The sequence below is a fragment of the Thalia democratica genome, chromosome 4 (genome assembly GCF_965202585.1).
Source record: "Thalia democratica chromosome 4, ktThaDemo2.hap1.1, whole genome shotgun sequence".
Taxonomy (NCBI): Eukaryota; Metazoa; Chordata; class Thaliacea; order Salpida; family Salpidae; genus Thalia; species Thalia democratica.
In genome coordinates, this window is record NC_139168.1 from 15,534,242 (window position 1) to 15,551,729 (window position 17,488).

Genomic DNA, 17,488 nt, shown 5'->3' on the forward strand with positions numbered 1-17,488 from the left:
ATCAAGGGTAGGGTGAGGGGTAATAGTGTTAATAAAAAAAATTATAAAAAAGTAAAATTAATAAACAAACAAAATAAAAAAATTTAATAAGTTTGATAATAATTGTAAATATTAGCAGGGTGTAGCTATATTATAATAATATATAGCAGGCTGTAATATAAAAAAATTAATATAATATCAAAGACTATCTCTAAAAATAATAAACTTAATGAGTAAAACATGTGATCCTAAAATAGAAGATTACCAAATTTTATTTGCAAACTTAAGCAGATGTATAAATACAATTTTTTTTAAGAGGTATTTTTATACTTCTTTTACATGAAAGGTTTATCGAGCATTAAATAAAGTTTTCTACAACCAATCAAAAATAAAATATAACTACATCCTAAACTGGACCAAAACCATTGCAATCAACTTTACTTTCATAAATTAGCCACAAACATTAAAGTACCTATACTTAGAGCATAAGGGGAGTCAGACATTTTTTTACTAAAAATAACATTGAATTTTATATAAAAGCTTGAAGTACAAACTACAAGCCAGTTTTTATAGAATTAATAAGTCTTATTTAACTTTAGAGACATTGTAATTTTTATAATATAATTTCAATACAAACGTATAGACCTGACATTTTTCAGAGTCAATTTTCTAGCAAATTTAAAATTTTTATTAATATCTATCCTCTTCTTCATTTTTTGAGCTAGAGACTTCAAACTTTTAGGATATGTTCCTTTTATAGTTTAAAAGACTTTGAATGTTGAAATTCTAAAAATATAAAAAATAAAAATTTCAGATAAAAAAAACCAAAAAAATAGGTGGTTTTTTTTTTTAATAAAAAGTTATATTTCAAAATTAAAAAAATTCATGCATTCAATCTTTTAAAAATTTGATTATACACTTTATGTAAAAACTTAAAGATGATTGCTTAAAAATGAAGGAGGAGATAGATTTATAGTGAAAAGGCCTTTTTTGCGCTTTTAGTTTGTACCATTTATTAGGAACCTATTGAGGTCAGTCACTTTGATCACTCATATGTCAAAAATTATTTTGAACTTTTTCAAGTGGTTAAAAATGTCTGATAGCTCAGATAAAACTCAATAAAATAAGATCAACTTGTAAAATTTATATCAACTATAAATCAAGGTGGACCACCTATGCCCTTAATGCCCAAATGCACACTAAAATAATATCCATTTGCAAACTAAATTTATTTTTCTTATTCAATTGGCTAATAAGTAAAATATCAGTTGAACAACCTCAAAAATTCCAAAATGGTTCTAGTCTTTAAAGGCTATTTCAATTAATAGCTTGTAGCCTTGATAAGCCAGGAATTTAAGACCATATTGACTAAAAATCTTGGTAGGAAAAAAATAGTATTTAAGAAATAAACAATAATAAAGAAAATAAAACATCCTTTTAAGTAAATTACTACTTAATTTATATAAATCTTTAAATAACTAAATTATATAAAAAAGAATGAACACTTACAACTACAACCAATGCATTGATGTGGAAAAAAACTTGATGGTCAGCATTTGCTTTGTAAACACTGTTTTGAAATATATTCAATTTTACAGTGATAAAAACAAAAGTTTTAAGAATAATAACAACAAAATATTTCAAGCATTACATAATCATTACTTAATTACAAGTATTAGTTATTCAATTGGTAAACACTATAAGCCATAAGATACATAAGATAGAGTCTTATTCTTGTCTAAGAATCAACCCACTTGGATTTGGTTGTTAAAGCCCTATGCCAACAGGCCATTTTTTCATGATGCTTTACAATAAACTATCCTAACAACTAAATACTTGTGATTACTTCTTTGTATTTTTAAATTAAATTCAATTTTCACCTTTTTTTAGAAACACTAGTTTAATGTTTTTAATTGTTTAATGCTTTTTTAATCCTATTCTGTGAAAATTGCACTCATGTAGGTTCTAAGCTCAACATTCAAAACATGCAAGGCTTATAATGCTTAATTACAAACCAGGGTTGTTTTGTAGATAGTAGAACTGGAGAAGTCCAAAGAAATAAAACTGTTTGTGGTCTTCTAGAAAAAATTACATAATCTAAAAACTATTAAATTTTTAAAATTATCTTTGTTTTTTTTTCTACCAAACCTTTACTTGCTAAAAAACTTATTTTTAATTGTGGTTAAACTATAAGAAGTTATATTAAGATAATTTTTAAAAACACTATAGTTTTACTAAAAAAAACATACTTAATTAAAGAAAACAATTTTTTGCAGTTTTTACTGCTGTTATTACTGATGTTATGAAATTTTTCTATCGTAAATATTTTTCAAAATAGTAAAATTATCAAAAATTATCGCATCTATTTTAAGTTATAATTTCTTCGACCAAATTTACTCTTCACAACGGAAAATATATTTAAAGGTCAATATAAGTTGAAAAAAAAAATTATAAACATTTTAAAAGTTTTATTTTTTTTCATAACTTTATCCCTAAACGACTTTAGCCAAACATATAAAATTATTTAAAAATAAAGTTTTGACAACTAAAATTCTAAATATCATAAAAAACAAAGTTGATTGCTGTCTTAGCAATTTATTCAGCTCAGCTGCCTTAGATTGATTCAAAAGTACAATATCCCAACACAACTTTGATTTAAAGTAACAAAAATGAAATTATTTAAAGAAACCAATGAAAACGTGGGCGCAGGTTTTAAATTGGCCCAAAGTGGTCAATGACAGAAATTTAGGGGGTCATGAGCAGCAAAATAGATATAGGGAAGCCATGAAAACTTACATTGGATATTTTGGAGTTAATAATGAAGAGCAAAAATAAAAGGTCTTAGGTGTATATAGTAGTAGTTTTAAAACTTACACTATATGTTCTGGAGTTAATGATGAAAAGCAAGAAAAAAAAGTTATAGGTGATTTTAATGGTAGTTGTTTGAGTAATCTTGTTGGAAGGTGTCATGATTTTTTATTTCTTTAAAGGGGCCATTTTAAAAAAAGTTAAGGAAATACTATCATAGGTTTTTATTTAATCTATTGTATATTGTTTATAAGTAAGAGCATACTTTTTACATAAAATATATATAGAATGTTACAAACTTATTCACTGACAAATGTGTTAATAAAACTAGCTTGTTTAACAAATTAAAGAGATTAATGTTATCGTCACTTACAATAAGCTTCTAAAGATCAAAACAAACCTTTATTAAGACATTAAGACTTAGCTTACGTTTACAAGTTGTATTTAACACAGCATAAAGAACTAACGGAAACTGGTTAGAAAGTTTTAATAAACTACAGTTAAAACTATTTGAAGAAATTTATTAAAGATTTAAAATAAGATACTTAAAACTAAATAAAAACTCATAAAAAAAATTATCTAGTAACTACAAACATATAAAAAAAGCATTAATTTAATATCAAAAATATTTATTAAAACTGTGGCAAAGTTTGATATAACTATAAAATGCTTAAACGTTAATAAATCTACACTTAATAATACTTTAAAAAAACTGTTAAAAATATATTGAATAAACCTAGGTAATGAGATTAAAAAAAACTAAGTGATCGCTAACAAACAAATTTTAGCTACAAAGTTAATTTGGAATTTTTACCTTAAATCTAAAAAATATTAACAGAAAATCAAGTTGAACTGAGAGTTTATAAACTATTAATAATAAAATAATACAAGTAAAAACTACAGGTGAAAAATTTAAAACTGCGTTAGACGAAGATATACTAAAGTCGGTGTATATTTGTCATTAAAACTTTAATTTTGTTGTGGAAGTTTTGGATTGTTACTATTGGAACAAACTAATAGTATATAAATATAGAATGTTTAATATTAACTATACTTACTGACTACTTAATTAACTTTTGTTTTTTAAACTTACAACTTCATGCTCGAATAAATCATGTTAATCATTAAATCTTATAATGAAAAATTGCTTCGTAGAGTTAGATAAAGCAAACTTATATTTTTGTAGATCTTAATTAAGGATGGCTTCAATATAATGAAATTATTTTAGTTGTGCAAGCGGCTTATAATAGATGCATTTTTCTATAACAAATTATTTTTCGGAGCTGCGTGGTTTAGCATATGTAGGTTCTGTAACATTTATAAGTATTACAACAATTATAATAGCGCAATGTTGGATTCTTCACTTCAAGACTCTTAACAAACTTATGTGTATTTGTATCGCGTTATAAGTTTTATTCTGTAAAAAGCAAATCCAGTGATGGAGTTGATTTATTTATTTATTCATACTTTAAAACCAGATGCATATATTTCTGTCAATGAGGCTTGTACTTTTTATGAACATCTCATCTGTAATTATTAATTAAACTCGAAAAAATATATAAATGTCGTTTCAATAATAATCTTAAAACAAATTATTAAAACAATATCACGATATTTTTAAAGTTTTTTTTATACCATAATAAATACTCAAAAAAAGTATAAAACAAGCATTCTTATTGCTTAAAAACATCGACCTCGCTATAATAATCATTTTAGTATATACTATTGCTCATAATATAAAAAACTCAGATGTGTTAGACGGTAATTAAATCAACAAAAAATGTGGAACGGTTTCACTATACTTTACTTATACTTTTATTTTAAGGGTAAGTAAGTGGTATCCTGCCTTGACACAAATTTTGTTGATTGTTTTGCTTGCTTCTTTAATATGTAATAACAAACATTTTACTTAGTTTAACACTCGATATCCATAAAAGTTATTATTTGAAAAAAATTAGTTTGTTACTAATCGCTTTTTAACTCCAGTTTAAATTATATTGTTCAAATACTTTTTTTGAGGCTGTTAATTGTGATTTGTTTTTGTTTGCATAGAAAAAAGAACTGATTATTATTATAGCCACAATCACACAGTACAAAATATTCTTGCTAAAACTTGTGAACAAATTTATTTGCTTTATGTAAGACAATTACCTAAAATTATATTTTTATTGACCTTTTTAATATTAACTTTAAAAAATTTCAAAAAATCTTAAATTTAAGTTAGAGTGCTATATATTAGTAAGTAACATAGAACTTAAAAGTTAAATCTTAGTTTTAAAAGAGTAATCAGTACATTATTATATCAATTATAATCATTATCATACAAGTTTTTATTTAGTTCTTTTGGTTATACTTTTTATTGACAAACATTTAAAAAGCTCATCTGCAATTATTAATTAAATTCCCAAAAAACATAAATGTCGTTTTAATTATAATCTTGATACAAACTATTTAAACAATATCACGATATTTGCAATTTTTTTTAATCCTATAATAAAAACAACTAAGATAAATGTATAAAACAAGCATTCTTACTGGTTAGAAAAAACGACCTCGCCATAATTATCTTTTTAGTAAATATCATTGTTGGAAAAATTTTAAAGTCAGATGTGTTAATTGACTAAATGAAAAAAAGATTTTTCACTCATACTTTACCTATGCCTATATTTTTAAGGTAAGTAAGTGGTGTCCTGCCATTACACAAATTTTTTTGATTGTTTTGCTTGAATCTCTAATATGTAATAACAAACATTTTTCTTAGTTCAAAACTCGATATCCATAAAAGTTATTATTTAAAAACATTGATTTGTTACTAACCGCTTTTTAACTCCAGTTTAAATTATACTGTTCAAGTAGCTTTTTTGAGAAACTGATTAAATATTATAACCATAATTACACAGTACAAAATCTTATTGACAAAACTTGTAAATATTTTGATTGTTTTACATAAGACAATTACTTAAAGTTGTTTTTCGCGTTATATTGGTATTAATATTATAATATTAACTATAGAAAATTGCAAAAAATCTTAAAATTTAAATAGAATACTGTATAGTAATAAATAACATAGAACTTCAAAGTTAAAGCTTATTTTTAAAATAATGATCAGTACATTATTTTAAAAACTTTGCATCAAATATCTTTATGCACCTTAAACAAGTTATAATAAATTAAAAATAATTATTGGAAAAACTTTTGTAAATTGTAACTATTCCCAACCACTCATAAATGTTAATAAAAATCTAAAAATATTGTTTTTTTTTAGTTTTACATTCTTTTGTAGTCATAAAAAGTTTTTGTTTAGTTATTTTGGTTCACTAAAGTTTGTTATTTTTTTAATGTATATTATTTGTATTGTAGAAATAAAAAGCTTAAATTAAAAAAAAAAAATTATAAAATATATCCTAATCTTATTATTACACAATAGATAGTAATAGTCTTACCAACATATATTAAAATGTGATTGCTGTAGATATTGCAACATTTATTAAAAGAAAAATTTTTGCATTGTACTAGTCATGAGTCTGTTAATGTACCTACTACTTGACAATCGTAAAATGTAACATTTACTCTTTTTTACATACAATGTTTAAAAAAAGTAAAAATAAATATTGCAAAAAATATTAAACTCAAATTAAATACGTTATATCTGAGTGAGTAATATAAAACTCAAACACTTATATTTAAAAAAATCAATTGAACTTGCATAAAAACTTTGTTTAACCTCTAAAAATAAAAAAAAGCAACAACAATTCTAAGAAATTCTAAAATTAACGTTAAGAAAATTTATAACGTCTACTTATGCCGACACCTTTTTTAAAACAGTTTTTTAGTAGTATAATTTTTTTAAGCTTTAGATTGTTTTATTATCTCAAAAATTTTTATTTACGTGTTTTGGTTTACTTGTTCGTATGTTTTATTTTTTTAACAAAAATATATAGCTAAAAATTAAGAGTAATAAATAAAATACTGTAGTATTAGTTTGAAAAAAGGAATTGTTAAACTAAAACGTATGAAATACTGTATTTGCTTTAAAATAGCGGTTCTTAACCTGTTTTTCATGTTTTACTCCTTTTTGATTTTACAAATTTTACTCCTTTTGAATTACACAGTACAAAATATAATTGACAAAACTTGTAAATACTTTGATTGTTTTACATAAGACAATTACTTAAAGTTGTTTTTCGCGTTATATTAGTATTAATATTATAATATTAACTATTTAAAATTTCGAAAAATCTTAAAGTTAAAATAGAATACTGTATAATAATAAATAATGATCAGTACATTATTTTAAAAACTTTGCATCAAATATCTTTATGCACGTAAAACAAATTATAAAAATTAAAGATAACTATTAGAAAAAAATTTGTAAATTGTTACTATTCCCAACCACTCATAAATGATAATAAAAATCTAGACATATTGTTTTTTTTTAAATTTTACATTCTTTTGTAGTCTTAAAAAGTTTTTGTTTAGTTATTTTGGTTCACTAAGGTTTGTTATTATTTTATGTATATTATTTGTACTGTAAAAATAAAAAGCTTAAATTGAAGTAAAAATAATTTATAAAATATATCCTAATCTTATTATTACTCAATTAAAAGTCATAGTTTTACCAAAACATATTAAAATGTGATTACTATAGATATTGCAATATTTATTAAAAAATTTTTTGCATTGTACTAGTCATGAGTTTGTTAATGTACCTACTACTTGACAATCGTAAAATGTAACATTTACTCTTTTTTACATACAATGTTTAAAAAAAGTAAAAATAAACATTGCAAAAAAAAATAAACTCAAGTCAAAATACGTTATATCTGAGTGAGTATATATAAAACTCCAACACTTATATTTAAAAAAAATAGTTGAACTTACATACAAACTTTGTTTAACCTCTAAAAATAAAATAAAAAGCAACAACAATTCTAAGAAATTCTAAAATTAACGGGAAAAAAAAATTATAACGTCTACTTATACCGACACCTTTTTTTAAACAGTTCTTTTAGTGATATAATTTATTTTAGCTTTAGATTGTTTTATTATCTCAAAAGTGTTTATTTACTTATTTTGGTTAACTTGTTCATATGTTTTATTTCCTTTACAAAAATGAATAGCTCAAAAATAAGAATAAACAATAAAGTATAAAATACTTTAATTCCTTTAGAGCAGCGGTTCTTAACCTTTTTGTTCATGTTTTACCCCTTTTTGGATATTTATTACCAATTTTACCTCTTTTTGGAAAATAATTAGCAATTTTACCGCCAATATACAAAACATTGTTCAATTTTGGAGTTTACCCCCAATGGTAAATTTACCCCAGATTATTGTAACAATTACTTAACTTTTTGTACTTTTAGCTGTACTAGTATTGAAATTATCAAAACTTGTTACTTAATTTTTACAATTTTTAACAAATACCTAAATATACAATGTTAAGTTAGAAAGTTCTATATCTAATGATTGACTCAGGGGTCGGCACTCGGCAGCCTTTTATAAGTAACAGGCAAAATTTCCCAGAATATTAGTTGTTTGCAAGCCGCGTTCTATAGAAAAACGTTTTTTTTAGGCTAAACTTATTTAAATTATTTTTAGTAACCAACTAAAAAATAATTTAAAACAAAAATGCAACAAAATAGTCTAGTAAACAAATAAGTCAAACTATAAAGCACTAGTAAATAGTACTTGATGAATTAAGTATTTAAATATAAGTTTTAACCTCGAAAACTTTTTATTAATTTAATAAAAAAAAATTTGTTTCTTCTTAAAAAGTAGATCGCAGGCTGCAGATTTTCGCCTTGTTATTTACCTTACCACTTGATTAGCACATAGCTATAAATTTTATAGTTAATATACAACTAATAAATCACTACAGTTTTTTTTTTCAAACTTATGTATCGACTGTTATAACACCTAAAAAATAAATAAACCATAATAACTTTTAAAAATTTTACTAAGTGTAAAAAATGTTTAGACTAGCGAAAAAGTTTTTTGATATTACTTATTGTTAAATTACTTAGTTTTCATTGTATTTTAATGTTGAAAATTTTTATTTGATTGTTCTGATTGAGTAAAGTGTTTTGTTTTGTAAAAGATATTAAAAATATAATTATAAGAATACTGGTAAAAGCTTTTGATATCTAATACTGCTGTACTAGTTTATAGTTATATTAAAAGATTAAGTAAACCTGACAAACTATTAATATTATTTTTTGTAAACAAATTCTGTGTATACAACAGCATTGTAGTGTTTAATATTGAATGATCATGTCATGAATTTTACTAGCTCTAAGTAAATCTTCTATTTTAAAACCAATTTTAGTATCTAATTAGTACAAACTTTGTCTTCTTTTAGTAAATATTTTTTTTGAAAAGTACTTAGAAGTTTAGCTTAGAGAGCTTGTGTTACAAACATGTAAAGAATTACTATTACTGTTTAAGTTACCTGAAAAGTATTTGTGTAATTCGATTCATCACGATTTAGGTTATTTCAAACTGGTAAAAAAATTGAAATTATAATAATGTTTTAATACTCATTTTTAGTATAGTTAAAAATATAGAAAGATAGTTTTACCTTTAAAAGTTTCAAAACAAAGTAAAAAAAAATTGAACAAGTTTCTTACAAAAATAAGACATTAGCAAATTTTCTTGTCAAAAGCCAAGTACACATGTTTTATTGGTTGGTGGAAAACGTTAACTTTTGAACTATTTATAATTTTACTCTAACTGTTTTATTACACCCCGGTGGTTTAGTTTATTGTTTTTTATTTCAGTACTAAATAGATGTTTTGTTGTATATATTTAAAGTAAAAAATGACAGTTACAGTCTTAATGTATAAAAAAAAGAACATACAACTATTATTATAGAGTGAATAGTATAGTTAGATAGTTCTCAGGGGTTATTAACCTAATAAAAAAAAAGTTATATATAAAATACCATATAAAACCTATTTTCACGCATCTTAAATAAATGTCTGTTTAACATGGCAAAATAATTTTTTAATTACGTTTAGACGTCGCAACTGTTAAATAACAAATATTTTGTAAATATTGATCCGAAAATTTTTCTATCAAAATTCAAAAATAGTTTTTAACAAAACCTTTATCCCAAAACAAAAATGTTCTTAAACTATTGGAAATGAATCGTCAGTAATTATAGGGATTTCTACACGTTGGTAAAAGTAACAATTAAAAATATGTGATTTAACTACAGCTGATATCTTTAAAACAAAAAAAATGTTGGAATAATCATACTAATTTTCTTTCAACTCATTTAGTAATCTCGCTGAACAAAGCTTTATTTGTTTTACTTAAAAGATTACAGTGTATATCAACTAATTTAAAGTACAGTAAGAAGTGTATGTTACATAGTTTCAGCACCTTAGAAATATTAAATAGAAATTCGTATGCTTTTAATTGTAATTAAACTTATAAGATGCAAAAAGCAAACAAAACTGAATGTTTAAAACTAAAATTTAAGAGATTCATAGATTTTAAGTGTTTCAATAATTAACTTTAATGTTTTTTTTTTCTTATTTCTACTAAATTAAGTTATACCTCTTCAAAAAATTAATTGAGAGAATCAATCGTTTTTTAAGTACTATAGTTTTAAAAATTTTGCTGGTTTAATTTATGATGCTCTAATCAACTTTAATTAACTACAAAACTGTTTAAAAGTGTTTAAAAATTTAGAAAATCAGAAAACAAAAACAATTTAATTTTACGTTGAAAACTCGACGTTAGTTTTTTATGATTTGACACGTTCTTTTTTTAAATTAATTTTCTTTTTTTTTGATTTTATGTTCACTTGAGTAAACTTGGCTTCGAGATCAAAATCCATAAAAAAAACCTCTAATATAGATATATACTACTAAGCATAGCTTTAGTGAGCTCTACAGTTGTAGACTATTATAAGTCTAACTTTTGATGTGATTACCTTAGATAACTAAGTCGAGGTAATTAAAAAAAAATGTTTATTTATTTGTTTCGCATCTTACGTCTATTGTTTAATTTTTTTAGTGTCTGAAAAGAAGCGTATGAAAAAAATGCAAAAAAAAGCTAACAAAATGTACTAAAACTTTTTAATAGTTACTTAGCTTACTACAAGTTAATTATTGTGTGTTTTAGCCTATCTTTCATAGATCTAAACAACCTAATAAATACAGTTTCGATGATGAAAAGGTTCTATATTTCTGCGATTGAAGTAAATTAAATTCATCACTAATGCTTCCTTTCCTTCAAAAACATATTTATTGTTGAATATACTGTTATTTTTATTATTATAGTTTTGGTCCATTTTATTGAAGATATTTGATATAGTCAACACTATTTAAATAAAGGTTTACTGCATTGTAAGCCTACAAAACATCAAAATAACCCAAAAAATAAAAACAGAGACAGTTATAATGTAATTTAACAAAACATGTTTGTTATACAGTATTTCAGTCTGATAAAGTTTTAAAATAATAAACAAGGTTTTATAAAAAACATTACTGTTTAACTAATACTTTCTGCAGGTTTATAGATTTACGATTTAAACTTTTATTTTTAATACTTCTTTTAAGTAAAATATTTTGTAGCCTTTTAATTTATAAATAGAATATAAAGTTTTAATAAAGTTTTAGTGCATCACATATGTGGTTAAGTGTATAAAAAAAATTAAGTGAAATGCAGCGACAAATAACTTAACACTTAAATTTTTTTTCAAACTTGAAAATTTAAATGAGAAAATAGTGGCCAAAAATTGAAATGTAACATTAAGAATCAAATAAATAGTGTTAAGATGTTTGAAATAAAGTTGAATTATTTTAAAAGATTCAATAAAAGTATTACTATAAATGAAAAATTACCCGATCAAAAGATAAATTGTAACAGTAACAAAAATTAGTTTGAAACATCTTCAAGTTCAATTTCATTCTATGACGTCGTACAAACTCAGCATTATGACATCACAATAGTGGTTTGTCGAAGCTTCCTTAAATTGCTATTAATAAACAAGTCCTAAATCGATACTTAGAAATCATTTTTACATTTTTATTCAAAGCTAATAGTCATTTTTGTTTACATCGCAGAAATATTAATAGCTAAACACGATTCTTTAGTTTTGCTTTACTAAAATTATAATATTAAGTTAAAACTTTTGTTATTATTGAAAAAGATAATTTAAAAGTTTAAAGATTCAACTTCAATATCTATTAAAATTATGCTTACAAAGTTATAACTTGAAATACAATTGTTTTAAATGTTTGTATTGCTTCTAATAAATTTATAAACGTAGCAAAACTTCAATATTCAATTTCTTTATTTTATTCACAAACTAAAGCCAAAATAAATAGCATTTGGTTGTAAGCTTAAATAAAATACATTTATGAATTAACACTAACGAAAGATTTAAAGGTCATAACTTGATGCATATCTCATAAAGTTTGCATATTAAAAGCAAGTAGACAAACTTTGAAAAAGTACTTAAAAAGACAGTTAATTTAAGTTTTAAAACATTTTAACTTTACAGATTTTGTTGATTGTTTCAAAACGTAAATAAACAAACAAACTTAAAAGTGTGAAGTTTGATAGAAAATTAAGGGAAAATATTGGGACAGAAAAAAACTGACACAGTCACCTTTAAAATCAATCTAAATTCATAAATAGCTGATTACTAGAATAAAAATTTTGTTCATTTAAAATAAATTTTGTTTTTATAAGTTTAGTTCATGTAGTCATAGTTTAGAAAGACTTGTAAATCATCAAAAAATAAATATATTTTGATTTTAGATACGTATTTTTGATACTTAATAGTAGGACTTTTTGTATTTGTAATTTTATGAGTCATCGTGTATTAATCAAAAAGAATTAAAAATTAAAACTCCGCAAGAAAAATTACAAATAGAATCTAAAAAATTTTAATTTAGTCAAGTTCAAAAAAAAATTAGGAAAAAATCTTGCTGCTGAAAAAATTGCGCACTTTTTTTGTACGCAATCAAGCATCTCTCGAATCAAGTCATTCGAATTCAAGCAGTTTTATTTACAACGTTTTTCAGAAAGAGTTGAGTTGTGAGCAGCAATTGTTGGTCAGAAGCCAGATTCAAGTTCGGCCAGTTTAGTCACTTCTTGTTTGCATGCAAAGCAAGTTATTTAGGTTAAGCTGTTTCATTTTAGTTCTAGTTGTGCTTGGCGTTAACAAATAGTAGATGCTAGCTCAGTTCAGTTTGCAGTCAGCTTGTTGTTTTTCAGACATAGTTTTTGTACTACTTGAGTTTGAAAAATAATTATTATTCTTATTGTCTGATATCTACGTAAAAAGCGTTTAAACTAGTTACCGCTTCAAAAATAGTTAATGAGTCAGTCCAAACTGGCATGGAAAACTTCTGGTTAAGAACTAAAACAAAATCAATCTTTTGCTTGGTTAAAGATTAAAATTAAAAAAGTAGGTTTTACAGGCTTTTAAAGTACGTATAGTATTGTTTACTGTGCACAGAATCTTAGTGAAATAAGAAAATATTAACAAATATTTATATGTTCTCATTATTGTTAACTTGTGATATTTTATTTTAATTATTTTTAGTTGAACAAAACAACTAAACAAACTAAAAATATTTCTTAGTAGTTTACCCCAAACTACTAATTTAATTATGAATTAAAATTAGTTTTCAGGAATATTTAAAATTAATAGTATTAAATATTAAACTGTAAGCATTGTTTAATATAATTTTTATACTTAAACGAGTTTGAATTATAGTGATTATTTTTAAATATCTAGAATAAAACAAGTGAAACAAAAAAAGTATATACTATAAAGAAAACATAGGTTTTTGTTACTAAATTTCGGTAAAATTTAAAAAGCGTTTTAAAAATCATTCAAAATATTAGTGCTATAAAGGCTAAGTGCGAAATTTGACAACAATAGTCGATTTTGAAATTTGAAGAGTAATTAACAATTAAAATGTGTCATAAAAACTTATAAAGCAAGCTACTATAGCGTCGTTAATATGCGAAATTACTGTTGACAATGACATTGAACGCTGATTGAATTTTGTTGTTTTTATTACAATAGTATGCTGTCCAGCTAACTTCAATGTAGAAAAACAATAGTTTAAGGTTTAAGTTTAAGGTTTAAGGGTAGATGAGACAAAGTTTTTTTTTGTTGTTGTTTGGAATGGATTAGTTAAAAACGTAAGTATTGTTTGGTTATGGCAGTAGAATTATAATCAAGAATACTTTAAATAAAGCTTTTGTTTTAGCTTTCTTCGAATTATGTTGAATTAAAGTTTTTTAAGCAAACGTAGTCAATAAAAATAAAAGTGTTCTGTTCCTGAGTAAGTTTTTACATTCTCAAATATATAAAGTATAATACAAACGTTAATATATATATATCGTTATAATCTTCTTCTTTTTTTCTGTAAAACTTTACAGTAATCTTAGTAAAAGCTTAACTTAAATTAACATAAACAAAGTAATAATGTTATTCTATAGTTATCAAAATTTCTCAGCTAAATAAATGTACTACTGGACACAAATTGTAGAGTAAAAGCTTTTTCTACAAAACCAAAGTTTTTATATTTGTTTTTGTAAAATATTAAATAAATTTTGTACACATTTATCAAAACTTATTTTTGTGGTTGTAAGCCAAGTTAAGCTTTATAACTGTTTTTGTTATTTTGATAAGTTAAAATGTATTGTATAAAAATACTTTATCAACCATTAGCTGTCTTTTTAACTGGGAAAACGTCAAAAAGCAAAATAAACGTAACATTACAAAAACTAAAAACTTTCAAAAAAGCTACTAATAGGTTAACATAACTGACAATATATGTCTATACATTTATGTTGCGTCTGCTATATCGATTCCAAAACACAGTTTTAGTTATTTTTTAATATTGACATTTGTAAAAAGTGTATCAACATTTACAAACTACCGATCAATATGTTATTTTTGTCACGCTAAAGTGACACTGTTGTAAGTCCATCTTGTGTACCATTGTCGCTAGGTAGTTTCTCACGTGAATATTTAATCGATCTGTGAATGCCACATACATTAATAGTTACAATGATAGATTTCAAAGTTCTTTCGGTCTGTATTTTATATCAAAGAAACTAATTTGCCAAAAAATATTAAAATCATATTTAAAAAGAATTTTTTGGAGGTAGCCTGCCTTTTTTATAGTTGAGATTGGACAGTATTGAAAATTGTAACCTTCAGGTAATGAAACTGCAAATAAGCATTGAAAATGTTTATACAATAAACGAAAGATATTTGTACCTGTTGTTTTTTTGTTTTTATAAAAGAACTGAAACTGTTTTTTCATAAGGTTTTATCATTACCTGTAAAACCATACTTAAGTAACAGGCGTAAGATTTTTTTTTTATCAAAAGAATACTTAAATAGTCTGCGCCCAACAAAAAATACATGATTTATTTTGATTTAAAAAACAGCTGTTCAAGTATTTTATTTAAAATTTAGAAACACTATTTTAATACCGATAAAGCTATGACTATTTTAAACTAATAAAATAAGTTTAGGTTTAACAGTAGCCAAGCTTTAACTTAAGTTTTGTTTGAATAGTAGTTTAAGAGTGTATGATATACTTTATTAAGTAGTAAACGTAAACAAGTTTTGAAGCTACAATACTACCTAATAAAAAAAAAGTATGTATGTATAATTTGAACGTACAATAAAATTTAGATATATTGTTCAGAAAAAAAAAAAATTTCAGTTATAAATTATGAAAAATTTAAAATTTTTGTAACATCATAGTTGCGTCAGAGTTTAAATTAAATAGAAAGTCAAATTTAGCTTAATTTTAATATTAAGTTAAAACCGAAATCTCTGAAAATTAGGTGAAATTTCAACATCATAAGAAAATAAAATAAAAAAATTAAAAGCCACAACAAAACAAGTTAAAACACCGAAAACATATATACATATTTCAATAAAACGATTTCGCTTCAAACACAGTTTTATGCAAGTTCGAACGACATAAGGCTGATTGAATTTAAAACTTTATGTTTCTCCCAGTCACAAAAATTTTGCAATATCTACCGAGACATATGTTTATTTATATGAATTTCAACTTTGTGTGAAAAGCACTGCTTAAGCTTGTGATATTCGCATGGATTTATGAAAATTTGAACTGCTTTTAAAAGGTATACTGTTGAAAAACATGTGATATAAAATTATAAAATAATTGCTTGAATTTTTAGTTTTAGTTTTAGTTTGAATTGTCTTTAGTTTAAATATATTAAAGTAAAAGGAGTTTCACTAAAATGTTAAATTAAAAAAAATTATTTGTACTACTTTCTCTACAATCAGTTGATACATTATGGCTTAATTAGGATAAATAAAAATACTTAAAAATTAAAAAATAAAGTGTGCTTATCGATTTATAATAAAAGTTATACGCCTAAAATTAGTTTATACAAAACTCTCAAGTTCGGCGCTTTATGCAAATTTTGTCTAAGGTGCTTACTTTGAATTTTTTATTTAGATCACTAACAATTAATCTTTTTTGACTAGCGGTTATCAATCATTTGTTTTTGTTTTATAAATTCAATCATCTAACGGTGTATTGTGCTTTCAAAGGGCAATTTCAGTGATTGATTTGATTCTTTAGCATGTTATTTTACTTAAGCAACCAAATAAAAAAATATGATCAATATAAAGACCTTACCTTTGGGAAAAACAAAAGCTTTATACAAAACTTTGTAGGCTACTTTAAACCTAGCTTTATTAAAAGTTGTACTCAAAAGCTATGAAAAATCTGTATAAATTTGTTATATTATATCAGAAATCTACTAATATAAATATGAACATTGACCAATTAAAATATAGTTGATATTTTTAACTTCACAATTTGTGCAAACAGCAACCAAATAGTTTTATGACCAAATAAAAAAATAATTGAAACGAAAAATAGCATAATGTTTAAATTAAACTTTCAGATCGTACATCTACGTTCGTAAAACTTCCAAATGTTTTTTCTGTCATTTAAACTGTCAATTAAAAACCTTGGAATTTTTCAATTGACAGTTTAAATTTTTTATAATTTTTTAAATTTTTTTTATTTTTATTTAAGTCACAACAAACATCGTCGATGTTTTTAGTTAAAAAAAAATAACTACTTGGTTTTTCTAACAAAAACACCTATTGTTTATGTATGTTGGGTAACTTGAATTTTTAATTATAAATTTATAAACTTCAGTATTAAGTACTATTATTCTTACTTTTATAGTGTTCCAACTTTTTTTTTAAGTAATATTTTTTTCTTTATTTCTATTACTATCATAACTAACTTGAATTTAAATTAGAAAACGTTATAAAATTTTTTAAAAGTTTATAAATTATAATGTTTGGATAAACTCCTTCAACACCAAATTTTCATTTACTTTTAAAAACTTTATTTTGCTTCAAAACAGTTGTTACTGTTTTTTATTTTGTTGGACGCGTGCTATACTGATTTTAAATTGTTAAGCTTAATTTCCTTAAGCAGTCTAAACTGTTTGAGCTGAATGCTAATTTAAAAACCGCAGCCTTCATCATGTATTATTTATCAGCATAACTCAAACAAAAGCTTATTGTTTATATCTTAGGTCTATAACGCGTTCATCTGCGAAACGCTTTGAATAATTAAAAGGCGAATATTGACGGCTACATGAGCCTAAAGTTCAAGCCATAATTATTACCAAACTATACAGCTTAACAACT